Below are 9,389 nucleotides of genomic sequence, written 5' to 3'. Positions count from 1 at the left end.
CATCTTAATTTCAGCAAACTCCCTTTCACACTGCTCGGTCCATTCAAATCTCACTTTTTTTTAAGCAAAGATCTAATGTTATACACTTTCGAAGCAAAATTTTTAATGAATTTTGCGCAATATTCCGCCATCCCTAAAAATGATTTGATCTCATCTTTAGATTTAGGGGCTGGCGCAGCCAAGATATTCTCAACCAAGGAGACCTTAGGTCTGACACCATCCTCACTGATCACATGACCCAGGTAAGAAACACTTCTTTCACCAAATTTACACTTTGTCAATTTCACAGTCAAACCGGCAGAGCTCAAAACCTCAAACACTCTCATCAACTTAGCGTCATGATCCTCCTTGTTATTTCCAGTAATGAGAACATCGTCCTGGAAAAAACATACACCCTCCATTTCTCCAATAAACAACATAACATGATGTACAGTCTCAAAGTGGTCCTTGTAGTGTGGATGTCTCAACTGTGCCTTCTCTAGTAAGGGAAGGGGAAGGGTCTGTGGATAAGGATGGTGGCGATAATGAGAACTTGCAGTCAGGTGTTGTGGAAGATACTATTTGTACAAAGAGAAAAAGAACGCCACCTTTGTGGTTAAATGACTATGTCATGTGAGTTTATGGAATTACTGTTCAAGGTGTTATTACATCTCTGTTTTGTTTTATTGTTTTTTTTTATTTTATTTTTAGTTCTTTGTATTTTGTAAAGGGGGGGTGTGTTATGTTGTTTATTTTACTGTTGTACCTTTCTCTTTAAGGCTCGTGTGTGAGAGCATTAGAATGTATCATGCAGGTGTGTTCCAGGTTAACAGGCAGTTGCTGACTGACTGTGAAGCCTTCCAGATGTGTTCCTGGCACTTCCTGTTCTTTCTGCTATATCTTAATAAAGATATCTAAAGTAATCTACTGCGTGATTACTTTACACACTGATTAGGCAAAATTACTGAACCAAGTCAGTTTTAAAGGTGGAAGAGTGAAACTTTTATTAGGATCCTACGAAAATTTGAAAGTCAAGTTTATATATAGCTGTTGATAATGGAGCTTAACTTACTTATAAGTATTGGCAGACAAGTATACAGAAAAGTGATGGATGGAACACTTGAATTATTCTCAACCACTGGTAAATACTCTGGGCCATATGACAAACCATTTTTTTTGCACACAATGCTATCTTAGATTCGACCCAGCCATATGCTAATCAGTCTTGGCGATGCTCCAATAGGAACAGTACAGCCCAAACTGCCGGACCAGGTCCTGCTTGAACCAAGACCCAAGAAATCCAAGACCGGTTTCACCCTTATAAGGGCTCACAAGCAGGTAGTTTGGTTCCAGCAGCACAGTCTGCACGAGGCTCATATCTGGGCTTTTCTGCCAAGTTTAGTATGTCACACTGAAGAATACAAACAAGTGATGAATGAAATCTAGAGCCCTGAGTCTAGCTTTGTTTGGCCATTAGGTCTACAGAGACATTCAAATTGGAGGATTGAGAGAATACGTGGGGTACTCCTCCACAAGTGAACATGTTGGTGGGATGAAAAAGAAAGGATGAAAACATATTTTCTGCCAATAGGAAGTGAAAGACGAAAAAGCAGCAACTGATGTAAAAAAACTATGAAAATACTTCATCTTCAGATGCTCCTATTTAAGTCAATCTTTTCCATTGTTGTTCTACAGCCATAAAGATCTGCATCTAGACGCTTGCCTTACTCTAGTATACTTCCCCTGCCTTTTTTAGCGTGATGTCCTTCCCGGCTCTTTTTGATTATGAAGGCGAAAGACGAGTTTCATTAGCAGGCAGAACACAAACATAAGATTTATTCAATTGTTTGCCTTCAGTGCTAGACACTATAAGTTCTAGAACACTTGTTCGCTTAGGGGGTGATGAACATTCCTTTAACCGGTAAGGTCCATGTAATTCCTGTTTACCGAGTCTACAAATCCTCTCCCAGTCACTGCATAGCCTGGGGTGAGAGGACAGTAACAGCCCTCATCGAAACTTTGAGTGCACTACCTGTGTACCGGTCATCATAGCTCATCTCTGATTTTGATTTGATTTTTAATTTATAAAGCACCGCATTTACCAAAAGGCGTCAAGGCGCTATAGATCACCGTCCGGAAACACCAGCCCATCTCTGTTCACAACAATAAAAGATGAGCATAGCATTTCAGTCCCAGGTCTTAGTCTTACCGTGAACTTCAAAGGCCTAGTGTTGGATTTCACTGTGCCCAGGTCCCACTGCCCAAAACACACAGTGCCATCTGCACCAGTCAAGGCCATGTATCTCACAGAATCTTTGGCCGAGGGGCTAAACTGCAAAGAGTTAACTGCACTAGTGTGTCCTTGGAGTACAGCAACTTGGGGCCCAGATTCTCAAGCGCCAAACCCTGATAATGTTGTCATGACTTCCAGGCGTAATGAGTGTATTTTCAGAGTTGACAGCGATATCAGAAATCACAGCTGAATGCCCACAGAGTGTTGCAAGTAAACACCAATCTTAAATGGATCATATCTTCCCCAAACAATCATGTGAACCCGTATTAATTCTTTGTCCCGTGCGAACAGAAGAAAGGCGACCAAGAATCCTTCGGGCCATCTTTATGGGCTATTACATGCCTGCTGGAAATGCGGAGCTAAAATGAACACATCCTCTCAACTTCTTGTCACACTCCCCCTCTACAACGTTGGTGCCCAACGATAATTTACAGGCACTTCAGGGGTCTTCCTCGATGGATAGTAGCAAAGGTAGGACCCTTCCAGAAAATTGACATCCTGTCAACTTCTTGCCACACTTCCCCTCTACAACGTTGGTGCCCAACGATAATTTACAGGCACTTCAGGGGGTCTTCCTCGATGGACAGCAGCAAAGGTAGGACCCTTCCAAAAAACTGATTCTTTAATCTTTTGATGTGCGGAACAAAGACTGCTTTCCTGCTTCAAGTAATCAATTCACTCCCAAAATGCTGGCTGGAATTTCTTTATCCAGTAGCCGACCAATATGACGACATATCTGTAACAGGTAATCAGGTGCCACGTTTGTTGGATAACACAAAATCTTTATAACTCCTGTTATGTTCGTTGCTGTGTCAATCCAATTTTGGGGAGAAGCTGGTACTCCTCCAGCTCCTGCACCTGTACCTCATGGCTGACAGGAAGCAAGCCATGAGAAAATACAATTGTGATTCTTTGAGCGTCGTGGGTCCGCCTGAGGGCTCCGGGTCAGCCATGGCCACTGCGTGGTAAAGAGGGCGAATCTTCGCCGACTGGAGAGTCTGGGGTGAGGGGGGGGGGGGGCTGAGTTTTCTTTCCGAGCCTCTCCTTGCCTAGACTCTCTCCCTGACTCCTTATTGAATTCCTCCAGCAACTTTCAGGCTGGCTTCCCGCATTTACTAGCAATAGAGCACCAGTAGTACAAAAGAGAAACTTTACTTATTTGTCCACATTCAGATGAATCGTGCTCAAGGGGTAATCCTGGTCTTCCACAAGAAGGAGGGTTGAAATGCCTAAATGACATCACAAGCGACCACTCATTGCAGAACCCTAAATGAAATGTACAGACTGGGTTACTTACCATCTGCTTTTAAAGATGACTCAAGTACGACACTGACAGTTTTTTAACAGTGTACAATATAAAGTCACTGCAAGTCATTCTGTTTCTCAAGCGGTTATTGTCCACTGTTCTGCAATTTAAAAATGAGATAACTTCAAAAGTAATTGTTTATTACTGTTCGTCGTCTCCATTTGTTTTTTAAGTACACACAGAGGGTAAGAGTTGGCGACGTAGTCACTGCTCGTTTAGAGCAGATGCACGAGTAGAGGATAGGGAGGGAGTCCCCTCACTCAGGCTATCTCTAATTAATTGTAGTTCATTGAGGAAACACAGAATTGAGATATGTGACCAACTGACAGAAGGTCAAGCAGATGTCTTATTTCTTACCGAGACATGGTTGATACTGACTCTGCACCTGAAATTTTGGAGGCACTCCCTAGTGGGTTTGGGATTATGAGAGTGGATAGACTACCTGGTAGAGGAGGGGGCATTGCAATCATTTACAAACATGATATTCAGTGCTCTCTTGTGCCAGCTGACATAGCAGACAGTGAGGCAGGCCTATTCACTATCAGAACAGCTACTAAGTATGTCTTTAAAGGGCTACTGACCTATAGACCTCCGGGACCCCATTCGAGGTTCACACCCAGCTTAATTGACTACCTCATTCAACCTGCATTACAGTACGGAAAGTTATTGGTGTTGGGTGACATAAACTTGCATTTTGATGATGCACTCAACTCTGGGGCACATGAGATGCGACAGGAATTAGAAATGGTACAAATACTCCTAAAGTCTCTTTGTCTAGTATTTTGAGGATGCAATCCCTGACATTTAGACTGGGTGATTATGTACCATGTTTTGGTCTGATGCCTGATTGAGTTACATTAAGGAGTTTGCTATTCGTGATGCAAGAGTTGAATTGTATACCTACTGCTTTCTCAATGATTGTACTCACGAAGTGTAGTTTGATTACAGAAGCGTTCCGGCAATAGGTTTGGTCTCCAGGACAAGATAGCTTTAATAGCTTTAATGGCAGCTATAGCTCTGTCAGTGTCACCCTACGGGGCCTGGATCTTCTTGTTCCCAAATGTGCCACTGTTTGCCTGCTTAGTGTTAAAAGAGTTACCAGTTTGTTTTCTTAAATGTTGACTTGTTTTTCAATGACATTGTTACTTTTTCTGTTTGACTAATGCACAGCACATTTATTACGAATTTATCAAACGCGTGATATGTTGATTTTTTTTTTAAGCGTGTGATGGCCATTCGAAAAGCATAAGCTGACTAAATTCTGAAAAGTGTCACTCTTCCAAACTATTTTTTTATTTCATTCTTCAAATATGACATTATTTGGACGCAAGCGGCAGTCTGCCTTTCTAGATAGCATCCCCTCCCCTCTTTTATAATGTCGGAAGATTTTACATGAGGTCAATTCAGAGCCTTTGCTTTAATAATTGATAAGAGCGGGTCCTCGGGGAGTGTTTCTCCTTCCTCCTCTTTGCTGACCCGTGATCCCGGCTTCAAGGCGGCAGAATGCGGCTCTGCTGCTCACATGGGACTGCGGGAGCACCGCTTGCATTCTAAGCAGGAGCATCAGAAAGGTCACTGCTTCCCGCTCGGTGCTCCCCTCCCCCCGCTCACTAATCAGGCTATCGCACCCATGAGTGCTCGGAGAGAACGCGAGCGGGCCGCACTGCTTATGCTAAATCCATATCCTATGGTAAGACTTTACCGTGACCTCTCCTTAAAGGGCCAATTCAACTCCTGTCTACAGCAGCCCATCGCAAGACAATGAAAAGGGCAAATGTAAAAGTCACGCGCACAGACATTACAGTTGACAATTGCTTATTCCAAGGGTCAAGGTAATTTCCTGTGGACAGAAATACATATTTAGGGGAGTATAAGCTTCATTGGTCTTTATACTTCCGTTTTAAGAAAACGAGATGGCTGGCACACTTTCTAACGGAATACAGGTTGAATTCACTAGCACCGAACATCTCTGCCAAATATTGTTCAGGTGTTCCCCACTCCATAGACACAAGCACTTCTCGCCTTGATACACCCTTTCGCTTTCTTCCCACAGACCAGCACTCTAGAGTTTCTCGTGTCGATACTTGAGCAGCAAATTAAATCGAGGTTTTTGCTTTGAATTCTAGGACTTGTGGTCCAAACATTTACAATGGGGGTACACACAACTACAAGTCATGGAATACAAACCAAGGCTTGGGCTGGATGAGCTACTCACTTACGGAACTGGGACACTTAAGAGCACTTAATAACACACACTGTGACACTTGCCAAAGGAAAGTAGAAGCAAAATGTCTCAAAATGTTGCCCTTTTTTGTACCACTCACTTCTATGGGTGGTTAGTGCTAAAGGGCCCAACAGGCTGGTACTTCATGAGTTACTCCAAACTGGACTGAGGGGGTAGAGGCGATAAAAGCAAGGACCCCTGATAGTGGGGGTTCCAGGAAGGAGACCCAACTTGAACGCAGCAACTTTGAAAAAAAAGGACTGAGGACATGGTGGCATAGCTTGGATGGCATGGCCCTAATGCAAGCAAGGGAAATAGCCACTGCCCCCTCGAGTCGGCTGTAAAAAATACTGAAATATTTGCAGTGCAGATGTTTTCTCACTCTTCTCCGCTTATCCCTTATCCACTTAGTCCCCCAAGTTCTGTTCAATCAGTAATTTGCAGAGCGATGCTTTTCACCTACGAGGGTATCCAGGCGCTGGGTGGGGTGCTGCTGGAAGTTGTAATTCGAACATCCAGGTTTTTATGCCATATCTGAACTTCTGTAAGGTGGATGCAGTCCGGAGGTGGAGTAGAAGGCCATTCCAGGTCTTGGCAGCCAGGTTCAATTCAATTCAATTAATTTATATAGCGCGCTACATACCCAGAGGGTCTCAAGGCGCTTGAAGAGGGGTGGGGAATTACATGTCGAATATCCAGGTTTTAAGTTGCTTTCTGAATGCTAGGTGGTTCTGAGTAAGGCGAAGGTGAATGGGAAGTGAGTTCCAGGTTTTAGCCGCCAGGTAGGAGAAGGATCTTCCTCCCATGGTGGTTTTGTTGATGCGAGGTACAGCAGCAAGAGCTTGGTTGGAAGAGCGTAGCTGGCGGGACGGGGGTGTAGAAGGAAAGTCGTGTGTTGAGGCATTCGGGTCCAAGTTTCGTAAAGTGCTTTGTGTGCGTGGGTTAGGAGGCGGAATGTTATCCTCTTATTGACGGGGAGCCAGTGGAGGTTTTTCAGGTGACCAGAAATGTGGTCTTTACGCGGGATGTCTAGTATGAGTCTGGCTGATGCGTTCTGGATGCGTTGGAGTTTTTTCTGAAGTTTTGCGGTGGTACCGGCGTATAGGGTGTTTCCGTAGTCCAGGCGGCTTGTAACCAGTGTGTGGGTGACCGTTTTTCTAGTTTCGGTAGGGATCCAGTGAAATGTTTTTTTGAGCATGCGAAGAATGTTGAAGCAAGATGATGAAACGGCGTTGACTTGTCTGGTCATCGAGAGTGATGAGTCCAGGATGACGCCCAGGTTCCGTGCGTGGTCCGTCGGGATGGGTGCTTTTCCAAGGGCCCTGGCCACCAAGAGTCGTCCCAGGCGGAGGGGGAGGTACCTAAGATACGGTCTTCTGTTTTGTCTGAATTCAGTTTCAGACGGCTGTGCTTCATCCACTCGGCAACTTCTTTCATTCCTTCATCTAGGTTGGTTTTGGCGGTGTCAGGGTCTTTGGTGAGTGAGAGGATCAGTTGAGTGTCATCAGCGTAGGAGATGATGTTGAGGTTGTGTTGGCGTGCGATGGTCGCGAGGGGGCTCATGTATACGTTGAAGAGGGTGGGGCTGAGTGAAGATCCTTGTGGCACGCCGCAAATGATTTCAGTGGCCTCTGACTTGAATGGTGGGAGGCGGACTCTCTGAGTTCTTCCGGCAAGGAACGAGGTGATCCATTCCAGTGCTTTTCCTTGGATTCCGATGTTTCTGAGGCGTTGTAACAGGGTGCTATGACAGACTGTGTCGAAGGCTGCGGAGAGGTCGAGGAGGATGAGGGCGACTGTGTCTCCATTGTCCAGTAGAGTTCGAATGTCGTCTGTTGCTGCGATGAGTGCAGTCTCAGTGCTGTGTTTGGCTCGGAAGCCGGACTGTGAGGAGTCGAGGGATTTGTTGGTTTCGAGGAAGGCGGCGAGCTGGTTGTTGACAGCTTTCTCGATGACTTTGGCCGGGAATAGAAGGAGCGAGATGGGGCGGTAGTTTTTGAGTTCGGTGGGTCAGCTGTGGGTTTTTTCAGAAGGGCGCTGAGTTCGGCGTGTTTTCAGCTTTCCGGGAAGGTGGCGGAGTTGAGGGAGCAGTTGATGACGTCTCGGAGGTGTGGTGCTATGATGGAGTCTGCTTTGTTAGCGAGATTGACGTCTGAGCTGGTTGAGATGCGGATGGAATTCTTATGGACGATAGCGATGCCTCCTCCTGTTTGGTAGGTGCGGTCTTTTCGGATGATCTTGTAGCCTTCCGGGATGGCAATGGTGATGTCTGGGGCTGAGGAGGCGTTCATCCATGTTTCTGTTAGGAAGGCGACGTCCGGAGAGATGGTGTCTAGCAGATTCCAAAGGTCGATGGCGTGTCTGTGGACCGAGCGGGTGTTGAGCAGGATGCATTTTAGGTGGTTGGTGTCAGATCTCTGTTTGGCGTTAGTGGATGAGGAGTTGGTCTTGGTGCCGTCATACTTGCAGGTCTTGGTGCTGTCATACTTGCAGGAGTTGCATGTGAAGGGTCCATGGGTGTGTCCAGGAGCGGCTTGGGCGCAGTTGGGGAGTCGACCGGAGTTTAGGGCTAAGAGGGTGGAGGCGTCGTATGTAATGCGGGTGGGGTGGGTGGGACGGGGGCCAGGGGGTCTGGCACTGGGCGCGGACGGGCGTAGACGGGCTTACCTTTGGCGCAACTTCGGCGCGCATGGGGCACGCCCGCTGCGCGTAAACGCTGCGCGCAATAGCATCTGACATATATGGATAGTGGAGGGGGAGGGGCGAGGGAGGAGCAGCTGGGAGGCGAATGCGTGGTGGAGGGGGCGGGCTCCGGGCACAACAACAACAACAGGTAGTAATGGCGGCTAAAAGGGAAGTGCAGACCGGGTTGGGGAGACTGACTTATTTATTTATTTTGTGGTGGGTAGCGGGGCGCAGAAGCCATGGCCCACAGTAACAAACAGACAAACGAAGCGCAAATGCGATCTAAACACAGGCACTCTGAATCAGTGAATCAATGCAGGCACTGTCGAGCAGATACAACGGGCGCGTGAAAATAATGAAATAATTAAGCAGCTATGTTCAAGCGCAAAAGAAGGTCAGCAGAGCAGCGCTAATGATACCCAGCCAGCGTGGTCAGGAGAGAGCAGGGCAGAAAGGAGCGACCGCTTCCGACAGAGTCAGGACGGTCACAGCGCCTCGATGTTCAGGGAGAAGCCTTGCCTCTTAGTGGGAGGGAGGAGCAGCTGGGAGGCGGGTGCGTGGTGGAGGGGGCGGGCTCCGGGCACAACAACAACAACAGTAGTAATGGCGGCTAAAAGGGAAGTGCAGACCGGGTTGGGGAGACTGACTTATTTATTTATTTTGTGGTGGGTAGCGGGGCGCAGAAGCAATGGCCCACCATAACAAGCAGACAAACGAAGTGCAAATGCGATCTAAACACAGGCACTCTGAATCAGTGAATCAATGCAGGCACTGTCGAGCAGATACAACGGGCGCGTGAAAATAATGAAATAATTAAGCAGCTATGTTCAAGCGCTAAAGAAGGTCAGCAGAGCAGCGCTAACGATACCCAGCCAGCGTGGTCAGGAGAGAGCAGGGCAGAA

At 46.6% G+C, this 9,389-nt stretch overlaps 1 pseudogene; it reads right to left on the bottom strand.

Moving 5' to 3' along the window:
• Nucleotides 1-2,894: 2,894 nt before the first annotated feature.
• On the bottom strand, nt 2,895-3,225 carry LOC147668146 (bromodomain and WD repeat-containing protein 1 pseudogene; annotated as a pseudogene).
• Nucleotides 3,226-9,389: the final 6,164 nt, after the last annotated feature.

The sequence above is a fragment of the Lissotriton vulgaris genome, unplaced genomic scaffold, assembly GCF_964263255.1.
Source record: "Lissotriton vulgaris unplaced genomic scaffold, aLisVul1.2 SCAFFOLD_1253, whole genome shotgun sequence".
Classification (NCBI taxonomy): Eukaryota; Metazoa; Chordata; class Amphibia; order Caudata; family Salamandridae; genus Lissotriton; species Lissotriton vulgaris.
The sequence above is the reverse complement of the archived record's forward strand: the minus strand, read 5'-3'. Positions and strand labels throughout refer to the sequence as shown.